This window comes from Thrips palmi, unplaced genomic scaffold (assembly GCF_012932325.1).
Source record: "Thrips palmi isolate BJ-2018 unplaced genomic scaffold, TpBJ-2018v1 HiC_scaffold_15, whole genome shotgun sequence".
In the NCBI taxonomy this organism is placed as follows: domain Eukaryota; kingdom Metazoa; phylum Arthropoda; class Insecta; order Thysanoptera; family Thripidae; genus Thrips; species Thrips palmi.
In genome coordinates this window covers 12,739,030-12,753,795 of record NW_023144624.1, presented here as the reverse complement: position 1 = coordinate 12,753,795, position 14,766 = coordinate 12,739,030, and positions in this window count along the sequence as shown.

Here is a 14,766-nt window from a genome sequence, read left to right as displayed (position 1 = left end):
ATTCAGACACGAAGACGAGAAATCTTTGGTCGCGGGGACAAAACTCGGTGACCACTTGAGCTTTCTATACGCGCACTACCGCGATTTTGCTCCTGGCACGAAAGCTGTGTCGAGTTCAAACCCAATCGACTTTGGTGCTAGGATCAAAAGTGCTCTGACGCCGGGCAATGTAACATTTGGCCCGTGCAACCACAATTCTAGGTACTGGGACCGAACGGGGGAGACCATACGGTCAGCTTGGTCCAATAGGAGCCGAACATTTTTCTCAGTGTGCCGCGTGATGCACTCTGAATGTCTGGCACTGAAATGTGAGCTGTGTTACAGTGAATTTGAACAATACGAAGGAATATTTCTTTGCAATACGAATCTTTCTAGCATTTTCATTGTAAGATACCAAGAAAAACCCCCATAATACGAAGAAAAGTCACCCTCGTATTATGCTTGCGCCATTTCCTTCGTGTTATGAGAAATTTCTTCGTATGACATTTAGAGTGTGTTACGCTACGCCATACGATTGCATTTCCAGGCCTGACTGTACCACGCACGGCGCTGCCAGACCTGACTGTACCACGTGGACGCGCGTGGTAATGAACTCCAGCGGTCGGAGTGGCACGGCGCGGCGCCGGCGTACGACAAAAAACCGCCGCGGAGCCAGAAGCGGCAGCGGAGCTGGTAGAGCTCGGCCGCGCCACCGAGCTACGCCACGCTACGCTACGCGACGCACTGCGCGGGACATTGGAGCCGGAAGACAGCCAGACGTGGACAGCGGCGGGCACACCGGCAGGCACAGGCAGCAGAACATGCGGGAAATGCGGAGCGAGCACCGGGACGAAATGAAAAATAAATAATCACACTGCGCTGGGTGTGGCTGCTGGGCCCCGTTCGCCGATCACTTCTCATGCGGTGTGTGCAAATGTGTGTGTGTGTGGGGGGGGGGGGGTGTGTACGACCCAGAGTCGTTACCCTGCCAACCTCCGCATCCCAGCTCCCCGTACGAATCCCAGAGCCACGGTGCAGGTGAGGGCTCATGCTATGACGAGAATGCGCGCGACCGAACTGGTATTTTTAGCGCGGCCGAAAACGTTTAGCACCTCCGGCACGCCTTGCGAGAATTCTAATTATCGTTATGACAAAGCGCGGTGCCGCAACCGCCGGGCCGTTTAAGCCCCATTTTTGTGTTCGCACGCTGGCATGCCGGGTCTGGGGTCCTGGCTGGGCAAGGCTGGGTCCTGCGTGCAGCTGCCCCCACGTCGCGTGGGCGTTGGCCCGCCCTTTCTTCCGTCCGCTCGGCCGTCCGTCCATGTCTGTCTGTCTGTCTGTCTGTCTGTCTGTCTGTCTGTCTGTCTGTCTGTCTGTCTGTCTGTCTGTCTGTCTGTCTGTCTGTCTGCTGTCCGTCTATCTGTCTGCCTGTCTGTCTGTCTGTCTGCTCTGTCTGTCTGTCTGTCTGTCTGTCTGTCTGTCTGTCTGTCTGTCTGTCTGTCTGTCTGTCTGTCGCGATGACTCACTGCACCTGACAGCATAGCGCCGCACGTTTTTACTTTATCCTCGGAAATAATAACAATAAAGCCCCACGACCCGCGCCGCGCCGCGCCTACACGGTAATGAGCCATCCCCGTTACCATTCCCACGCCCACAGTGAGCATGCGCGTCCGTCGAGGCTGTGCGTGCGTTGGTACGGGTGTGTTGAGCGCGCCGCCCGTGGGTGCGAGTGTGTACGTGTGCGCGCTCGCGCGCGTTCCCCGATCTAATAGCGTCGTCTTATCTTCCTCTCGCCTGTCGGCTGGGCGGACACCGTGTTGCCTTTGCCGGCCGGGCGGACCGGAGATGAAGAGCCGGCCTCCACTAGGCCAGGGGCAGCGCGAATTGGGGGAAGAGAGAGACAGAGAGATCGCGGCGTCGCGAGGGACTGTTGACACGCCGCGCCGCCGTGCACATGCAATCCGCGTCCCTTATCCCAATTTGGTGTCCGCGTCGCGCTGCTCCACTCGGCCTTGCCGAGTCCCGTTTCCAGTGTGACTGCCCCTTCCACCTCCTTCTCTTTATCTACCTCCTCTTTCGCTGCTCTTTCTCCTCTTTCTTCTGCTTTTCCTTCTTCTCCTCTTTCTCTTCTCTCCCCTGTTTCTGCTCCTTTTCCTTTTTCTCTTCTCTCTCGTCTTCCTACTCCTATTTTTCTCCCCCTTCCTCCTCCTCTTCTTCCTTTTCTTCTTCCTCCTCCTCCGCGGTGCCGTCTGCACTGCGTGGACACTGTAACAGGATCGTTGCGTCTCTTGCACTCAGAGCCCAGTGAGTTTCTTTCCATCTGCGCGTCCGCCAATAGCAGTTGACCAAAGACTTAATTTGCAGACTTTACATTTATGGAACTGATCAAAACCTCTGATGATTTCGTCAAAGTCTAAAGCCATTATCGATACCTTAAAAGAAATATTAGATGAAATTTGCACGTGCAACGTCAATTCCTTCCTGCTAGGCTCTTGGCAGTGTAGACAACGGTGGGCAATGGTGCAGCGTGCTGCAGGCCTCAGCGGCGTGAGAATGAATGGGCAAAGTGCGCGCGCCCGCCTCACCCCACCACGCCCCACCCTGCATCGCCCCACCTCGCCCCACCCCGCCGCGACCGCAGTGAATCTTCTTTGACAACATCCACGGCGTGAGCGACGTCGCCGCCCGACATTTCACACTGCCCTATTCTTGTCGGCGCGACGCAGAAAAACACTGCGCGACTGATTTACAGTTCGGCTGCTGCCGGGAACCCTTCTTACATCTTACGGCACCTCGTGACCGCACGCTCGGCGTCGTGCAGCGCTCGGCCGACCGGCGCCGGTCTTCTGGCCCACTGTGCAGTGCCAACCCACTCCTTAAGGGTGCGAGAGAGACAGAGTGACAAGCCGACCTCCTGGATCACTCGGCAGGCAGCAGACCGGCTGAGCGCGTGGACCGGTCCCGCGGACCGCCGAAAACGCCTGCACTCCGATCGATAGGCAACCCGGCCGCAGCCGTGCCGACGGGTTGCATACCCGCCGTTACCATTACCATTAAGGGCCAGACCACACATGATCGTATGCCAGGCTGACGGGTCGCTGACAGTCCTCTTGAACTTGAGAGGCTAGACATGATCCTATTTCGGGCCCGGCTCGGTAGCGGCAATCGGAACCACCGCGGCCTGGGTCGCCGATTGAACTTGGTCAATCGGATATCGAAGACCGAGTGAACCATCTTGAGTTCGCAACCATGCGCACTCTTTGGTGTGTAACCATGTATACTCGTGAGTTTAGAACGTGCACTCTTAACGTTTGCAACCATGAACACTCCGGAGTTTGCAGAGTAGGCTGCACCGTGACCAGCCCCACTCCCTGGGCGGAGCTCTCACCTTCGCGTCCCCACGGTGCCCTCGCGATGACAAAGGGCGCCGGTATGGCCACGTCGCGTCGTCCCAGTGGCCGTAGGGTCGTAGCCGTAGGGTCGGTAGGGTCGTTAGGGTCGTAGGGCCGTAGGGTCGTAGGGTATAGGAGGGCCTTAAGAGTCGTGGGGTCGTAACCGAAGGGTCGTAGGTCGTAAGGGTCGTAAGGGTCGTTAGGGCCGCAGGGTCGTAGGGTATAGGAAGGCCGTAAGGGCCGTAGGGTAAGGCCCAGTGGCGGATGCGGAGCCGGCCAAAGTGAGGGGCAACGTAGCGATTTTTGCCAACTGAAAGGGCCGGAAAGGGTGGCTTTTTGCCTATCATTGGAGTGGATATGTAGGACTGTCCCCCCTTCTTTCCGTTGCTTCGCACTGGGCGCGCCACTCGAAGCTCGAGTCCTTCGCGTTCGTTGACGGCAACGTGGCCGCCGCGTCCCGATCTCTCCACCGCGGTCGGCGATCCCGAAGTCCCACGGCTCGGCCGCTTCGGGTCAAACCGTCCGCGAATGCCAATTTTTGGAGCGCCGCGTTCATCAGCGGGCGGGTATTGTCCGCGCGGAATGGGAAGCGCGGGGAAAGTGGAGGCAGGGCCACCCGGCACACTGAGAGTCTCTCTCGCACCGACGCGGAACTGCCCATGAGTGCGAGGGAGACGGAGCGGCGACGCTGCAGGACCCTCAGGCCGCCGCGTTGTGCAACGCGGTATGAGAAATGCAAGGCGGAATTACGATTCTTCCGAAGAGGGGCGGCGCGTTGGCGTGTCGATCATCAAGCCGCACGACAAATGCACGTGCTGTGACGTCATTTTTAGACAGCTCGCGATAAAACAACAACAACAACAACAACGGGCTGGGGCCTGGCTCGTCCCGCCTGCCTGATATAGGTCAGGCGGCCATAACTCACGTCCCCGTCGGCCGGGTCGGCCGCGCACCAAGGCGCCACGGACCTGCGGGCCTCGCGGCACCCCGGCCAAGGCACCCCTGCGACCCAAAGCCTGGGCGGGGTTCCTCACAGATCAGCTGAATGGAAGCCTGAACCCACCCGTTTCCGCAGAAACGCTAGGCAGAGTTAGTTACCGGGCAGCTGACTAAACTTGAACCTAGAACCCCTTCAGAACTGGCACAGGGTAACGACTGAATTTCTACATCACAAAGCCACCAAGGATACAATTACAAAAAAAATCCCCCCCCTTTCCCCACTGAACTACTTCTTTCTCAAGTCAATGGAGAAGTACGAATGTACGTGATCCCCCGCCCTGGCCAAGGTCCGCGTTCGGCACCAAGCCCGTCGTGGTGAGGAGTGACTGAGTAAGTAAGTAAGAGAGAAAAAAAGGGGGGGCAAAGAGTGACCTATAAAATTCGTCACGTGGTTTATGAACGGTCCTGAGGACGCCGACGCCGCGGCGCGTCTGAAAGGAGCTCGTTACTTCGCCCGCCAAAATGTTAAGCAGCGATTCTTCCGCGAATTGTGTCGTGCGGTGCCCTGCCGTGCCCTACCATGCCCTGCCGTGCCGTGCCCTGCCGTGCCCTGACGCGCCATGCTCTGTCGTGCCTTGCCAGCCGTGCCGTGCCGCGGGAAGACGCGCGAGTAGCGACCTTTCGCGGCGAAGCGGGTCCATCCAAAATTTGACATGTTTCCGCGCCTTTCCGCGGGGGTTACACACCGGGGGTGTAACGAAAACGCAAAAACGGGAACGTGAAAACAAAAAAGAAAACGCGGAAACGAAAACGCGAAAACGAAAACGCGAAAACGAAAACGCGAAAGCGAAGGCGCTGATAGGGACTGGCGATCAGGTAGGGCGGAGAGGGGCAAATTTAAATGATGCAAATCCACTGAAACTAACTACACAACGCAGATTTCTGCCTATTTCTTAATATTCTCGTTTATTACCTATTTTACCGGGGTCCGGGTAAATTACCGGTAAATTACCGTTTCTTACCGGTAAATTTACCAGGCTTTAAGGGGAGGTTCTGGTGAAAATCTTGCCATTTTCCAAATGGATCCTACAGTCATAATTTGTTCGGAATATAAAACTTTTCATTGAGGAGACTAAAATTTGACTTTTGAAGGCACATGCCAGGCTGTTAACCCAGTCGAAGAGTCTTTTTGAGCCTATTTTGGCTGTATCTTAAAAAATCTCCTTGCGCATACTATTTTGTCATAAAAGGTTGACCTTGAAATTTTTCACTTTTTCAATTCATTTTCAAAAGATTCTGGCATGCAGAGCTCAAAACTTCCATTATATTATAAGTTATTAGCTTTTAAAGCTGAAAAGTCCCTAAAATTTGTCTATTTTGTACATTTTTGATCAATTATAGTGAAATGCTTGGTTAAAAAGCTTGCGAATAAAAATGCAATTGACATTTTGAGATGTGCATGCCGGCATTTTTAAAAAATGAATCGAAGAAGTGAAAAATGTCTAAGCCAACCTTTTACGACAAAATAGTATGCGCAAGAAGATTTTTAAAGTTATAGCCTAAATGGGAGAAAAAGGCTCTGCGACTGGGTTCAGGGCATAGAATGTGCCTCCCCAGTGAAAATTTTTAATAAATACTTGATAAGACATCAAATTTTTAACAAATTTTCACAAGTGGGACCTATTTAGGAGAAAATAGCATTTTCACCAGAACCTCCCCTTAAATCCCTACTTTTGGCCCACTGTGGGCATCGAGACAAAGGCGTAACTGCCGCGAGGGCCACAGCCTCACCGACTAACGGACTGGCCACGGTCCATCGGGTCGCACCGCCGCAGCATCGCCGCAGCATCGCCGCCCCCGCCCTGCTCTTCTTTCGCCGCAAAAAGACAGACAAGAAAAGAGGCAAGAAATCGTTATAAACGTTTTTTTTTCCTTTCCATCGTCCATTCTTCCGACTCATCTGCCTGACGGCCGGCCGGGCCTGTGGCTGCCAGTGGCTGCGTCTTGGGCCGGGCGCCATGCGTCGCGTTCCCACGGCAGGGCGCGGCACGGCACGGCACGGCACGGCGCAGCACGGCTGCACTTCACACGCCGGCTCGACTCGACCAGGTTTGTACGGTTTGCAGCCGCTTTGGCCACAATGGAGCTGGAATCCGGGCTCCAGGGAGGGCAGCAGCAGAAGCAGACTGACTCCGAGAGTCGTTTTCGTCGCTCTGTCTCTCTCGCGCCCACACGGGACGCCCCATAAGTGCGAGAGAGACAGAGTCCTGCAGCAGGGCATCCCCGGCCGCCGCGGCGCCTCGAAGCCACTACACTAGCGGGCCAGGCCGGCCAGGCCGGACCCGGAAGCGCGGAAACTCGTCGGGATAACGGCCCCAAATTAGCATCGCACTGTCTCGCTCACTCCTCCACGGGGCGCGCCGTGAGTGCGAGAGGGACAGAGCGGCGTGGGCAGCGCGACGGACGCGCCGCGTGACGAAGACTTGCAGTGTGCTCGCCCCTGCAGTTGCACTGCGGCCAGCACACCACCCCCGCGTCACTCATTCAGCAGTGCACTGACAACATTGTGGTTGTCACACTATGATCTTGGATGAACTCGACAGGCAAAGTTTTTCTAGCGAGAATGTCATCAAGCTTCTCTTCGTCATATTGCTGAGAGAGAGAGAGAGAGAGAGAGAGAGAGAGAGAGAGAGAGAGAGAGAGAGAGAGAGAGAGAGAGAGAGAGAGAGACAGACAGAGAGAGACAGAGAGAGACACCTACGGGGAATAGACTGCCGGCCGCAGGTCAGTTGCGCAAGAACCGATGCGCCGCATTAGAATAACCCACAGGGCAGGACGTACCGCGACCAGCCCCACCGAGCGAGTAAGGGGGGGGGGGGGGGGGGGGGGGCACTTCATCGAGCCGCGTGCCGGTTGTTAGGCCAAAACCAACAGAAGCATCGGTAGCACCAACTAATTTTTTTTCCAGTTCTTTTAACATGCCGTATGGTATCCTCCAAGTTCGATCTCGTCCACAATTTAAATAACTTTCTTTCGGAAGGGCCCGTGGTCTCCGAGCCAGCCCCCGATTCTGGGGGTTCTCGGGAGCGCTCCGCGGCGGCATTGGGCTTGACGGGCCGTTAGGACGTCGCCGTGTTCCAGTCGACTGCAGCCAACTTCAGCACCACTGAGAATATCTAAGCGGCCGTTTCCGCGGACGGTGCCGGTCGAGGGAGAGGGGGAAAGGGGGAGGGGAAAGGGGGATGACCCCCGCAGAAGGGACGCTGTAATTATCATAATACAATTTCAACAAGAGAGGCCATGCCAATCCGGTCTTCCTGGCACTAAATTAATTGGAAATAAATTTAAAGAAAGACGAGACACAGGTACTCTTAAAATCTCACAAAGTATTTTGGCCCTTAAAAACAAAAGTAAAATTTCACAACAAACTATTATGAGCATGACATAAGCTTACAGAGAAAAGACTTCGTAGACGAACTATTCCTTTCTATAACAAACTAAATAGTTTCCAATGAATTTGCTCGAAATAATTCGTAGGTTTAAAGCGGGTGGCAAGGGATTCGAATCCTAGCCTGGAACCCTGTAACGATCGCGCTGCATACTTTTGACGGAGCGGCGCCGCTGACCGTACTGCGGTAATGTTTTCCCACAAAGGGACGCCTTCTCATCAGGCAGGCGCTCTATTTTCCGACGATCGTGCGAAATTGTGGCGAGTGGCGTCGCTCCGCCCGCGTGACGCCGCGTGGCGTGGCAGAGAGTTGACGTTTTGCGGCCAGGCCGGTTCGCCCGCCCCCGAAAAGTAAGCCTCGAAACGACTTCGACTTCTCAGAACCCGACAAATGTATCATTGTGAATCTGCACCTGAGAAAGGGTGAAATTGTCCAGTCCCTAAACATGCTCTAAGCGAGATTCGCACTGAGAAAAAAGTCTGGTTAAAAGTACCAGACCAATCCTAGTTAAACGAGTGCTAGTTACTCATACGAGAATCCTAGTAACTCTCACCAGATGATCAGTTGCAGTAACCAGATCGGGTGTTGTGACATTTACCAGGTGTCTGGTTAATAACCCTGGTAAATTTTACAAGGTAGGTTTACGCCAGACCGCGTCTTGTCGTAACAGGCTTCGCGATGTCTCGCTGCCTTTTCCTCCAATCCGCACCTGGCGTACCTACCTTGGCCTGCGGCGCTAGCCTGCCTTCGGCAGGCAAATGGCTTGCCCATCGTCGGTTTCTTCTACCCTGATGGATGCTGGGGGGCGGAGCCCCCCAGACCCCCCTACTTCAAGACAGAAGTGATCTGCCTGCAGAAAACTCGATTTTTCGCCGTTTTTAAGGTGTTTTTCGGCTATAAAAACTGAACCAGTTGAGCTAGGATGGTGAAATTTCGCATGTGTCGAGCCAAGGACATACCTAATAAGCCTGCAAAATCTCAGCCAGATCGGCCGAGCCGTTCAGGAGGAGTAGTGTACACACACAGACAGACACACACACAGACAGACAGGAAAAATTTTTCAACCCCACTGGAGTAACAGGCTTCGCTATCGCTCAGCCAACCAGACTGTTCCGTAATTGGCACCATACGTAAAACTTCGAAATATTCGTTTCAATTGAAATGTTCGGGTGTCAAAAAGTAAACTGCAACCGGTTTCGTTATTTTCGGAGTCTTAAATCCGAAAGAAACACTGGGAGTATTTCCCTGAGCCAGACACGTAGAGAGTCACCTGGTGGGGATCCCCTCGACCCACAGGCGACGTGGTGGCGCAGTGGTAACGTGCCCGTCTCACAAGTGTGGGATCCCGGTTCGAATCCGGAGGAGAGGAGGAGGAAAAAAAACAATTCAGAGGTTGTTCGTTAACGAAATCGACGTCACATCAGGTTTCATCACTACGAAAAAATATTTTATTAAATTTTGGACTTCTTACTTCAGTTTTGTAAGCACATTAACTAACCAGGATGTTTGGTAAAAACCACCAGAAGGGGACCTGGCGGCATTGTGAGGATAACTATAAATCTGGTACGGTTTACTAGACTGAGGCCAACTAGACAGTTTAGTATTTTTTACCAGAATTCTAGTTGAGTTATATTCTATCAGACAGTCTGGTATTTGGTACCAGGATTCTGGTTATCGTTACTAGACTTTTTTTTCAGTGCGTAGAGTTCCGTTGGCACGATGAAGGCGTATGACGATAGGTTCAAGAACATGCCGAGATTTACTCTGGTCAAGAACCCACATTTCTGGGTATGCTCTGACAACTTTAGTTAGAAGGAGCCACTCCACCTCAAGAGTGGATTGAAAAGGGGGGGCGTCTAGATCTTACAGCTCCAGGATAAATGTCTGACCATAAAGCAATTGATTATTGGTGTCTTCTTTTAGAGAAACCTATTTGTCCACGTTGCGCCAAAAAAAATGGTTTTACTTTCTTTGTTTATTGACTGAACACTCTTCGCATCAATGGGTCGGCCTTACTCAAGTTTGGCCGGACTCCTAGTTTTCTTGGTTCTTTTTCCACAGTATGGTCCGCTCGCCCGAAGCAGCGGCACGCGTGTGCATTAATATTAATGCGGCCTAAGTGCATGTAGTCCACATTGTGCCGGGAGTGAGTCAGTGGTGCAGCGAGACCAGGCGACCCGTCCGTCAGCGCGCCGACGGCAGGCCGACGCCAAGCCGCCAAGCCCACGGCCCACTTTGTGACAAGTCACATTCAAATACGCACGTGACTTGGAGGCAGCCCAGTTAGTTTCCGTCTGGCGAGCCGAGCGGAACGCTCCCTTTTATTTCAAGAATGAGTATTCTTGAGATTCGGAGCCGTCAAGCAGTTGCATGACCCTTTTGCACGCCTGCGCTAACCACGGCAGTAAAAAGTTTGCAAAGCATCGCTTTGTTATACGAGGAAAACGATGACATTGTCAAATCTACGACGAAATGCTTCGGATTAGACTTCGCAATGCAAAGCATCTCTTCGTAATACGAGGCTGCAACTCCTTACTTTCCTTGTAGGTTATTCGCATATTCGTTAGAGTGTGAATTTTGTCACGTTCGTTTAGATACGATCGCTGGGACGTGACGAGTAGTGTTTACTACTTACTACTATTTACTACTACTACTACTACTACTACTACTACTATACTACTACTACTACTACTACTACTACTACTACTACTACTACTACTACTACTACTACTACTACTACTACTAACCACCACCACCAACTCACTACTACTACCACTCCTACTACTACTTACAACAACAGCAACAACTCCCCATCTGCACGCGTTTCGACAGAAAGGCCGCTATACGACACGTTCAGCGCGGCGCCTCGATTTAAAACGACCGCCACCTTGGCTGCACTGGCTGCAGTGCAGCAGCCACACGCGGCGCATCGGCGGGGCCGTGCCGTGCCGTGCCGGGCAGGGCACACCGCAAGTCGCGGCTCGCGGCGCGAGGCGCCGAACGACTTAACTAACACCGACACGTTTCCAAGGCAATTATTGAGCTTGGCTACCCTGCAGACTGATTCCGAGAGTCGGTTTCGTCGCTCCGTGTCTCTCGCACTCGCGGGGCTTCCCGTACAGCTGTGAGAGAGACAGAGTGACGAAAACGGCTCTCAGTCTGCTGTGTGAGGGGCTGCGCCTGGGGCTGCGCCTGGGGCTGCGCGGCCCGGGGCATCCTTGGTGCAAAGTGCACGCCAACTGCACGGACTGCACGTAGGGCTCTGGCGGCAGAGCGGTCGGCTTACCAGACTGGAACGTTGTAGTGCCCGCGCTGCCGCCCTGCCTGACACGCGGCGCGCCCGATCTTGGGCCTCAGCCGCCTAGTCCTGGATGGGACTCTAGTCCTGGTTTCGGTCCCGCAAACATTTAAAAAGGCGTACTTCATCGCCGCGACAGTTACTCGGGCCTACTTACTGCACGCCACACCACGCCAGGCCACGCCCCACACGGGCTGCTGTTGCTGCTGCTGACAGTCGTTGAACGGAACCGTCTCGGTTTGGTCTGGCCATTAGAGGTGCGAAAATTTGAGGGAGCGTGACCAGGACAGGCTGTCCTGCCCGCCGCATTGCAGGGGCGCGGTCCTACTATAACAGCGGCCTTCGTCCACACACCCAAAGAATTTCTACTTTCATGTCAAACTTTTCACACACCCCAAAAAGCAAAAACAATGTCAACGGGACAACAAACCCTCGCAACTTGTCTGATCAGGTTTGGTTGTACTTTCCTTAATTCTGGTTGCACTTTCCACAATCCTCCATGTCCTTTTTTCTCTATCCTTATATGGTAAGTATACTGCATTCATAACTTTTTTTCAAGCGAAACGCAATTTTTCGGCAACTGATAACACACTCCACCGCACTCCACTGAAATTCATAATATGAATGTGTAAAACATTTTGCGTTTTCGTGGTGCAACCGTACACAATTGAATTTTCCCGCTGTGCATTTAGTGCCTAGGTCACACAGAGCCCACTTGCGGTGCTCAAACGCGGCGTCAGATTCGTGGAGCTTACATCTCGAGACACTTGGCTCACATGAACCGATAGGTCAAACACTGGTTTACTCACCTCGTTTCTGGGTTAAGTGCGCGCCCCACCCCGTTGGCCCTGCCCTGCTCTGCACCGCCCCGCCCCGGCCAGCCGTTTGGTCCGCAACAAAGGTTAGCTGACGACCCAGCAGCCGTTTTGGTCGCGTTTAGCACTGTGTTCGTCGCCAAGTAACACTTGCGCCATCGTCGCGCACTGGATTCCAAGCCCCTCTCCGCTGCACACGCACGCCATCATTCGAAAGCCATCAAACCTAGTCAAGGGGGAAAGACGAGGAAACAACTTGAATTTCGGTGTCCGTTTTCCCTTGAAATAACGTTGAAAAACGAACGAATGAAAAACGGTGTTAACAGAGGGAAGTCGCAATGAAAACAAGTAGGAATTTCATCTGACTTTATGTCTAGTTCATTATTTTCCTTCTATGCAGTGCATGTTTAAAGTAAAGGCGTTAACAAGGCGCAAAGATCTCCGAAAGATGTTGTTTACTGTTATTTCGTGTTCAAATTAATTCACGATATTTCAACGTTATGTCAAGGAAAAACTTACACTAAAACTCAAGTTGTTTCCCCCTCGGGCGTGAAGGGACTCAGGGACGGCCCCGAAGTAAGCCCCCCCCCCCCGGCCCCAAAGGCGAGGACGAATGACCGCCGTCTTCCGATTGTAATGATCTGCTTATTAGCGCACCTCTCTGCCGCGTCCGTCTGCCTGTCTGTCTGCCGCAATTAATACATTCTTCGTCTGCCGGCCAGACCCTTGTCAGCCCGAGGGCCCGAGACTCGGGCGCTTCTGCAGCGAGGCGGCAGTGAAGCGAGTGATTCGCGGTCGTCTCTCGGCGTGGACTGTACCACTCGAGGGTGACACGGGCACACTAAGAAAACCTTGCAAACTATTTCAGGCCTTACAATGCAAAGCAGTTTGTTAGAACAAAGCATTTTGGGCATACATAAGCTTACAAAGAAATTACTTCGTAATTTACGAACTATTTCTTCGCATAACAAAGTTAATTAGTTTGTACGTATGTATGCTCAAAATTTCGTAAGGTTTTTAAGGGTGCAGTGATGCATTTCGTCGCTCCGTCTCACCGGGTCTCGCTCGCCCTCATGAGGCGACCCGTAGGGGTGCGAGAGAGACAGAGCAACGAAAGCTTTTCTCAGTTCGGAATGGGCCGGGAGAGCGCGGTGGAGGCGGGCACCGCGCCGACAGCCGTCTAGCCGGGGTCAGGTTAGACAGACTCGGTGGCGCCGGGCCGCGCCGCGCGTCCCCAAACATAACGGCCCCGCCCCGCCCCGCTCGGTGTCGAGTCGCTGGCCTGCGTCTGGGTCTCCAGGAAAGTCATGAATGACAACAGTTGGGTTTCCTGCCGAGGGAGGCTGACGAGTTCGTTCAGGCCCGATCACACAGTAAAAAGCCCACCCACAAACCATCGGAGAAAACGAAGGCATTAGTAAAATGTACGAAGAGACGCCTTTGTGAAGCAATATGCTTCGTAATACAATCCATCTCTTCGCCATACGAAGCAATTCTACAGTTCCTTGCCTTCAGTTTCTTCGTAGTGAAAATGCAGAAGGCCCGTGGCCGGGACGCCTAGGAACCTGAACGCGGGAGCCGGGCAAAAGGGCCCCGCGCAGCAAACCCTGCCATCATGGTGCAAAGCGGCGCTGTTTGGCCATGAAATACACTGCAGTGTAACTGCACTAGCTGCGAGCAGCAATAACATGGTGGAAGCCTACAAGTCAGTAAGTCGTCACAGAATAAAATTATTAGTATGAACCACGAAACTGATATAAATTTAGTTCGGTGTAATAATGCTGTTACGTATTTTAAGATTGCAGGTTTTAAAAAAGGTAAGCCGTACCATTTATATCAGAAATCAATAAGAAAAAGAGCAACCGACATTCGCAATTGTGTTGGCAAACGTTCCCAAAGTGCCGGTAAAGGCACGATGCACCATTTTTGACTGGGTTCCCAGGGAATGTCGCTGTGCTCCTCCAGACAGACGGCCAGCCAAGTTTTAATCGCACTAATGCGAAAATGACCTGTCATTGCCTTCCCAAGGAAAAGAAGAAAAGGAAGAAAACATCAATTGTGGCCCTCCGCAGCGCCGCAGCGCCGCAGCGCACCGAGAACCCAGAGCTATGCCCTGCCGGGCCCAGGGCCGGGCCCTGCTGCCGCCGTTGTAAAGCTGCCCTGTTAAAAAGGGACGCAGCGACGCACTTTTTTGTTTCGGTAGGACAAAGACAAGTTTCGCCGGACACCCCAGGAACGCCGTCGAAATGCAAGAGTGAATCGCAACACTTGAACTCACGGATTGCCCAGAACTTTTTTTTTTTTTTCAGAAATAAATGAATTTACGTACTTAAAACAGGGATTATTTCCCTCAGAGTAAAGTTGTTCCTCGTCATATTGCCTTCTTCCAAGAAATTTTTTGTCATGTCACAAGCTTATCACTTTTTTCTTAATTTTTTCTGTATGAACAGGATGAATAACTAATTTCAATTAAGCACGATTTAGCATTCCTAGTAATATGAAACGCCCGAATTACAAACACCGTTAAAAAGTATGTGACAGTAGTGAGTATTCATGATCGTTGTTCACTTGCGCTCGTGTTCTCGAAAGTTCTCACGGAATAAACTAGCTCGTAACATAGTGCTTTTCTTTAAGCAAACTGACGCTTTCTTCCGTCCTAAACATCGTTTCGTATCCCTCCCGCATGTCTGTTTGGAGGAATTTCCTCAGTACGCTTGAAAAACAGAAAGGCTCAGTCACCAGAGTGCATGCCAAAACGCAGAGCGATTCACCCTCGGCCGAAAAGCACTGCATTTCCAGTGGCACTGGCGCCGCCAAACTTGATCGCGGGAGAGGAGCCGTGCCCTTCGGGCGAGCCTTCGGCGCCTTCGGCCCCTTCCTGGCGTGCAAAGGGC